This window comes from Hibiscus syriacus, unplaced genomic scaffold (genome assembly GCF_006381635.1).
Source record: "Hibiscus syriacus cultivar Baekdansim isolate YM2019G1 unplaced genomic scaffold, ASM638163v2 tig00110556_pilon, whole genome shotgun sequence".
In the NCBI taxonomy this organism is placed as follows: Eukaryota; Viridiplantae; Streptophyta; class Magnoliopsida; order Malvales; family Malvaceae; genus Hibiscus; species Hibiscus syriacus.
Window position 1 is genome coordinate 1,199,254 of NW_024062779.1, and position 8,721 is coordinate 1,207,974.

Genomic DNA, 8,721 nt, shown 5'->3' on the forward strand with positions numbered 1-8,721 from the left:
TGGGGTTCTGGATTTTAACACGGGCATAACCCTTAAAACCTCAAACCCTCTTCTTCTCTCATTCACGCTGTTTCTCCTCCTCTACTCTCTCAAATTTTATTTGCCTTAAATCAACGGAATCGGAATTCACTTCAAACATCATCTTCTAAACCTACTAGCATCATTAAAGTCGTGCAAACAACATCAAAATCCACTTAATCTCATCTTTCAAGGTTATCCATTCTATTCTGATTTCCTAAACCATGTCCAATCCTAAACGTGATAAGTCATCATCTAATCGCTCACACCGTCAACCAAACCCATCCAAATCCTCCTCCTATTCCTGAAATTTCAATTCCTAATCATAATCCCATTGATTCTAATTTGACTATCCAAAACTCGTGCTTCAATCCTAGTTCTAGAAATCATTGTTTTTGGTATTATCAATATTTCGATTCTTACAAAATTAGAGAAGAACGTATCCCTTCTCAAGCTATGTTAGATATTAATTTTAAATATCTTCCTCTTTTACAAGAGTGGAAATTGATAAACTTTTTGATCTTGAACCTATTGTCTACCATCAACTTGTTCGTATCTTCTATTATAATGTCGTTTGTGTTAAAAACCGAATTGAAACCGAAACCATAGGAGTTCGTTCCTACCTCCTAGGACAATTATTATATATTGACTCGGATTACATAGCCAATGCATTCGGGTTAGATAATGATGGTATTTTAAATGAAAACAAATCTTAGGATCTCGATATAAAAGAAGGGATAGTGCAAGTGTCTTAGACCTTCATGAATGTTTTCTTCATCTAATGATTCTTGGTGGTTTCGATTATCCGGAGGTCGTTATTCTACTCTTAGAGCCTTGGATCTTTGGTGGTTACATTGTTTCGAAAACAGATTAAATAAATCTACCTCATATCATCTTTGCTGAAATCGTTGAAACCGTAAATCTTGTTCCTAACAAGAAACTCTGTTCATTTCTAGTTTACGGTTGCATTTTGAGTAATCTTTTTTCAAAAGTCGGGCTTAGAGTAGGTCTAGATGCCTCCTTTCCTCTAAGAAACAAATTAATCTTCTTTCTTTAACGAGAGCGGGATGGATAAAGGATAAGGAAATCGGTGAATGGGTTCGATCGTCTGAACGTACTTCGGGAGCTAGTTCTTCACGAGCTCAACCAGAAGCTGACGACGATCCCGAGCTTCAACAATTAATGCGAGACATCAATGAAGCCGAAGATGAGCCTGAACAGCCCGAGGAGCAAGCACAACAAACGCATCAAATGCCTCCATATTTTCAATCTTTTATGGAGACATTCGATTTCCGATATGCTACCATGGATTCACGCTTTACTTCTATAGAGTCCCATTTATCCATAATGGGAGCTAAACAATTAGAAATCCTCTGAGAGGCGCAAAACACGCGATGAATGAACATATTGATGCAGTCTCACACGAGATGGCCGCTATGCGAGCTCGTTCCTCCTCCCGATCCGGATGTTTAATTCTGTGTTAACTTTAAAACTTTGAACTAAAAGATTATTGTTTCAACATTTTGAATATTTGGATTGTTTGATTTTGTGATTGTTAGACTTTGGATTTGTTTGGATGTTTGAATTTATATATTGGTTTAATTAAATTTATTGCATCATTTACAACATGTTAGATATATGACCAATTTTGCCATATCACATTGTTTATGAATATTGATTATGAAACTAATGGCTAACGTTTCTCTGATTGTGATCTTAGCAGCTTAAACTATCATCAAATTGGCTAAATGATTAAAAACCTTGTTTAAAATCTTTACGAATCTTTTTTGATTTAACAAAAAGGGAGAAGTGTTAATATTTTAAATGGGAGAAGTGTTAAAGTAAGGGGGAGTAATTTTTCAAAAACGTCGTTTTTGATTTCAAAATCTTAAAATTACTAAAATGTTTTGTTATATAAAAAGAGGGAGATTGTTGAAAATATTTTGATATTTCGATATAACAATTAAGTTAAATGAATTTTAAGATTTTCCAAAAAGATTCTAAGTATATTCAATATAATTATTCGAATATCAAAGTATTACTCCAAATCTTTCAAATGTTATTTTTAATTCTTACTCAAGTGTAAAATTAAGTTTTAATCTTAAAATAATTTCAAAATGATTTTACAAAATATTTCGAACCATCTCAAAGCCAAAAATTCCAGATTGCTCAGAGGGAACCGATTCCCCCCAAGGGGTACCGATTCCCCCTGAATGGTTTGGCTCCGGAATTCCAGTATGCTCGGAGGGAACCGATTCCCCCCTGTGTAACGGTCGAAATATTTAAATTTTACACTTAGGGAACCGATTCCCCCCACGCTCCAAACTGTTTTATTAATTGATTTCACACTAAAACGGCTATATTATCTTCATTAATGATCCCCAACATTCAGAAGTGATTCAAGGTGTCTTTAAGCAAGCTTAGAAGCCATTGATCAATAACAAGAAACATCAAGCAATTAGAATCAAAAGAGAATCAAAGAGAAAGCATCAAACCTCAAGTTTGAGCATTTCAAGCCTATTTTTCATTCAATATTCATTTTGCTTTCAAAACACTTATTGTGCTCAATTGTAATCATTCTTGAGTGTTCTTTTCTTTGTTCTAGAATTGTGCAAACAATCTACCTTGTGAGGATTTCCTTGTAAGTTTGCAAATTTGTATTGTTCTCTTTGGGAGAGAGTGTTCTCAAGAATTTGGGGTATAATTCTTGAGGGTTTGTAAGGTTACTCTTTGTCCTCAAAAGAAAGACAAATTAGTGAATTTGTGGAAAATCCTTAGTGCGGATAGCTAAGGTAGTGGACGTAGACTTTGGTTGAGAAAGTCGAACCACTCTAAATCGCTGTACAATTTCTTTCAATTTTCTGCAAAAGCTTCCACCAAATTTTTATTGCCAATTCACCCCCCTCTTGGTCAATTCCGTCAATCGATTAACTCAACATAATTTTTTAAATAATTTTTTTGAAATTTTATATGAACATGGGTAAGAGAACGATCAAATTTAACGATTTTACGGTTCAAGCACCTAAAAGTGTAACATTTAAAACTTTAAACACTTATCTTTAATAAAAAATTATTTAGACACCAAAATCAATTTTGAGTACAATCTAGACACTATATCAACCCGTAAATAAAATTATAATAATTACTAACTATTGTTGAAATTTAAATCTGAATTTGTTAATTCAAATTAGGCTGAATTTGTTGAATTCAAAGTGGGCAATATGGGCGGTTATATGAGAATTCAAAGGTGGCTGCCTAATTTTGTTATTTTTTAGCTTGGGAAAATTATTTTTAGTCACTAGACTTTAGGGTATTTACATGATTATCATCAAGCTTCAACTATAAAACCCTAATCCATTTAGCTTCAAAATCATCCCAAAATCCCAAAATCATTTTCTTTCTCCCAATACTAGATAGCTTTCTTGTGAGTAGTGAGTGTTTTGTAAACACCTATAATTTTCTCTCTTAGTAAAAGATCTGCAGCAGTCCAGAGACGTAAGAAAATTGGCTGAACTCCGTTATCAATTTCGGGTATTATTTTTCTGCTTTTATTTCGCATTCTCACTAATCTGGTTATAGGGAAATTACTCGTTTATTTCTCAACAACTGGTAATCAGAGCTTTTGGTTGTGAATTTTGTCAATTTTTGTGAGAATACTATTCATTACTATTTACATAAATAGTAAAAATTTTGTCGGCGATACGATTTTTTTCGACGGAGGTGTTATAATACACGGTGGTTTACAAGAAATTATCATAAACGATCCAAGAAGCCAGATTCGAGTGGGAGCGATGGCTTTGAGAAACGAAATTGATGAGCTCAAGAGGGAGATGCTCAGATGCAAGGGAGCAATGAGTGAATGAGATGCGCTCAAGACCTTCTTGGAAGGACTTAGACTAGGGGCGATGCTCGGAGGAGAGAAAAGTGATTCCCAGAGACTTTCGGAGGCCATAGCTGTAGCCAAAAAGCTGACTGAGCTTGTAGGTGACAAGCCAAGTAGCGATGTGTCCCAGCCCCATGCCTAGAGATAGTACCGGAAAAAGTGCAGCAGGGACATGGTAGAGAAAGCTCTTCGAATGGCCAAGGTGAGTCATCGACTGTTCGTAGCCAAAAAACCATCAGGAAAGAACGACAAGGCTAAGTCCGGTGTAAAGAAGGAAATCAAAGAAAAATTAAAGTGCTAGTCTGTGACATGGTCCCACATTTGATTAGATGTCCCGAGAAGTGTCGCCTTACAACCATCATGAAGAGGATGGGAGAAGGAGAAGTAGCAAAATTGGCGCGGTCGTAAGTGTTAAAGCTACCAAGCCAGGAAAAAGACTTGGTCCGATTGAGGTGATCAATGCGACCAAGCAAGGATCGAGAAGAGGTAAGGCTGTTGATGTTGAAGCAGTGAACCCGGAAGAAAACGTGGCGCGATGCAGGTGTCAAAGTAGTCGAGCACAAGAAGGGACCCGGTGCGATAGCAAGAGATAAAGCCGTCAAGCCGAGGGTGCAAAGTGAGCAAGTCCGCTCACAGTATGTCAGGACGGAGGCGTGGTCCAAGTTGAGCCGTCTCAGGCATAAAGAGACACTTAAGGAGTATGAGTCGATTCAGAAAACTCATGCTCAAAGTCCCAAGTTTGGCTGAAGAAGATGAATTCTTCACCTTCATCTTCGGATTGAAGCCATGGGTGAAGAGTGTTGGAGCGAAGGGAAGTTAAGGAGTTGTCTAAAGCTTTGACAATCGCGAGTCCATCAAAGAATTTGGAATCAAGAAGAACAAGACTTCCAAAGCAAAGCCTAAAGCCGAGGGTAGCGGGAAGAGATTCCACGATGAAGGCAAGTCAAAGGATAATGAATGTTGTTCGAATGACAAAGAAAATCCACTCAATGATGAACCAGATGGTGAGTCTGGAGAAGATGTGTGGAGTCTTGACACAAGTTCAAGTGTCAAAGATGCTAAGCCGAGGGTAAGAGTCAGCAAACGAGAAGGCTCAGACTTAAGATGCCAGAAGTGTTGCAAGATTACCCGAGGGGAGCCAAGTCATCCAATGTATGGATTAGGCCAGGATCGAGTTCTCCAGAGAAGATGATGAACCCATGATCGAGGGGGAGTTGAGAGTTGGCTCAATACGTTAATTTTTTCCAAGGCAAGTATAAGCCAAGTGCAGGAGGAGTTAGCCATGTCCAAGGAGTTTGCCGAGCATGTTCGTGTAGAGAACATGGATTCAGAGACCATCATAAGAGAAGGGTCAAAGCAAGGGTTTGCCGAGGATGTTCAATTGAGGAACAATCCTTCAAAGACGTTGAGGGACAAGGGAACCACGGAAAAACTGCCCAATAACAAGTGGGTTTATAGGGCGGTGACTATAGACAAACTGAAGTTTGTGTTCAGCTTCAGTTGACAGGCTAGAATAACGAGAACAGAAATGTTGTTGCATTGATCAAGGTGTGAAGACAAATTAAAATCAGTATTCAAGTGGGAGATTTTGAAAATTCAAAGTTGAATTTGTTGAATTCAAATTAGGCTGAATTTGTTGAATTCAAAGGTGGGCAATAAGGGCGGCTGAAGGAGAATTCAAAGGTGGCTGCCTAATTTTGTTGATTTTTTAGCTTGAGAAAATTATTTTCTAGTCACTGGACTTTAGGGTATTTACATGATTAGTCATCAAGCTTCAACTATAAATACCCTAACCCATTTAGCTTCAAAATCATCCCAAAATCCCAAAATCATTTTCTTTCTCCCAATACTAGAGCTTTCTTGTGAGTAGTGAGTGTTTTGTAAACACCTGTAATTTTCTCTTAGTAAAAGATCTGCAGTAGTCCGGAGACGTAAGCAAAATTGGTTGAACTCCATTATCAATTTTGGGTATTATTTTTCGCTTTTATTTCGCATTCTCACTAATCTGATTATAGGGAAATTACTCGTACTCTGTTTATTTCCCAACAACTATTTCGGTGCCAAGCAACACTCTGCTTCATCATACAATTTTAGAAACATTATAAATACAACATTGATAAAATATATTAATAATTAAAATGCTACTTAAACATACGTAATATATTTAAATATTAAATTAATATAAATAGAAAATTATAATTTATATTATTGAAAATATAACAATAATTTATATGAACAAAAACTTTTATTTAATACGATAAATCCAAAAGAATCAAATTGTGCATACTTTAAATTATGAAAATCCCTTTTCGATCGGTAAAGAAAACGCATCGTAATAGTAACAGAGACTAGAATACTGAGAGGGAGCAACATTGTTCAGACAGAAATAATGAAGTAAAATGAGAAAGAAAGATACATGGAAATGATACCAAAAATGAAAGAAGATAGTGTATAATTAAGCTAACGTCTGACACAGCCCGCCACACAATTGCCGACCGCCACGCCAACCTTTGCTTTGGCCGCGCCGCCTATCTGCCCGCTGCTTACTGGTCCATTCCCTATCACATTGTCTTTCTTCTATAATTTCTCTTAAATTCCCTGTCCCTCCCTCTTTTTTTATTAAGCCACAACCCATATTCTGTGTCTTGTCACCCAAAACCACACATTAAAGATTACTGAATCAAGGTTTTCGCGTGCCTGTGTTCTTTCTTTCCTTCTTCTCTTCTTTTGCCTATTGCGTGCAATTCTAATGACCTTGATGATGATCGATCAGGTGAAGCACCAGTGTGTTTTGTCTTTGTTATATGCTTGTGCCGGGGATTGAATATTGGACTGAACACAAACTAACCCATTTCTTGTATCTGAAAACTCTCTCACTTAGCTCTGTATTGAGACCTGGGCCTAGTGGACTTTGTCCACGCCCGACACTCGTCCAGATTCCTTCATGTACCCTCTCTCGTAAAAGCAGGTCAGCCTTTCTACACTTTCAAAAGTGTATACATAAATTTATATATTACATAAATTACTAGTGGATGGAAATCTGGCAAGATTTTTCGTGGGGTTTTAAGGGATATTTTTCATAAATTCAGATTCTTGATTATCGTTCGGTTTTTGTTGCTTAAAAAAGGGAAAAGGGGGAAAAACATGGTTTTATAGCGGCAGGTTGGGTGGGTAGGAGATGTAGGCATGTAGACAAGGTAACGATCGCCGTGGTTTTGTTTGTACAGCAGAGATTCTCAACGGCCAGATACAGACACGTAGCTATCATGCATCTGAAACGCTCTCTATCTCGATACCTGCATGTATCAGACCCATCAGTACAAAAGCCCAAGTAAATCCAGAATCTTGATCGACTGAAAATGGATTTATAAATCAGCATCGGAAAGAAGAGCATCTGGATTTAGTGATGCAGCAAGATAGAGGAGGGGTGAAGGAGGCATGAAGCATAACCAACAGCAAAATCAGAGATTGAAGGCGTCGACAGGCGATAATCAACAGCAACACCAGAACCCACCTCAAAAGTGTCCTCGTTGTGTATCTCTTAATACCAAGTTTTGTTACTACAACAACTACAGTCTGTCGCAGCCTCGTTATTTCTGTAAGACTTGTAAAAGGTATTGGACTCAAGGTGGAACCCTAAGGAACGTGCCCGTGGGAGGTGGTTGCAGGAAAGGAAAGCGAACAAAAGTTTCTCCTTCCGGTGAAAACTCAAGTCCCATCTACAGATACCTCAGCAGCAAACTTGACATCATCGCAAAGTATGATCTCTTCTAATCCTATGCTCAGCGTAAGTGCTGCTTTGAGAACCAAGGAATCTGGTGGTTTGGCTCATCGTCTGCTATTTCTTCAGTGGATCGTATTACCCTGGTGCTGGGTTCTTGTCTTCTTTGGCCGCAGTTCAGTCGATGAACCAACCGCAACCTTTTAATCAACCTCTATCTCAGGCGCTAAGTATTGGTGGTGACTTGGGTGGTTCTTCAAATTTGGGTCTGTTGCAGGGATACGGGTCGCGTCTTTTGGGTCACAACAGCCCCAGCCAATTCTTCAAACCCAATTCTTTCCTATGGGTGACAGAGATCAAAGGACTGTAACATGAGCCCATCTGATCAAGAAAGGTTGGTTCAGTCTAACAGGCTAGCTGCAGGTAACTCCTCAGCAGAATTGGCATAAAAGTTTCGTCAACAACAGTAACCCTACAGTCTCTGAATTGGCGGTGTGGAGTATCAACAACAGCAGCAGCAGCACGAGCAACCCTGGGAACATAAACACCAACACAACGGGTTCTTCTCTGAATCCAAATCAATGGACTGATCTTCCAGGCTATGGCACTCCACCATAGTGCAAACGTCCAAAGGTAGACATCTTAATAACTCTAAATGGAGTTTCATTTTTCGACTCCTCTGTACTAAAGGCCATCGAGCTTTGAGCTTCACATATCCAAAATCGCATCATCCATTGCCTGTCCCGCGTGCTGTCGTTGGGTTGGCTTTAATCTAGTTCAACTTGAGGACATGAGTTCAGGGGGATCTTGTAATGTGGGTTTTTGATTCCCGTATATGAAAGAACAGTACGGCTAATAGCCATTGTGTTTGTTTTTTCTAATGGCATACAAATTCTGGGTTGTGCTTTTAGTATTCTTGGGTAGGAAACATCCTGAGTTGGGTTTCGTTGATGTTCTTTTAAAACCTTTTGATATAGTTCCAAGTTCAAGTTTGATCGGGGCTGAGGATTTTGTTTGATTTGTTCTTTGTTTAACTCCTGCATTATTTGCGTGAAAAAAGATCCTTGTAGTTTCCATTCAGAAACTGAAAAAACAAGGA

General features: G+C 38.3%; 1 pseudogene; it reads left to right on the forward strand.

Annotated features, from left to right (window-relative positions):
• The first annotated feature begins 6,961 nt into the window (after positions 1–6,961).
• LOC120131576 lies at positions 6,962–8,503 on the forward strand (annotated as a pseudogene).
• The last annotated feature ends 218 nt before the right edge of the window (positions 8,504–8,721 follow it).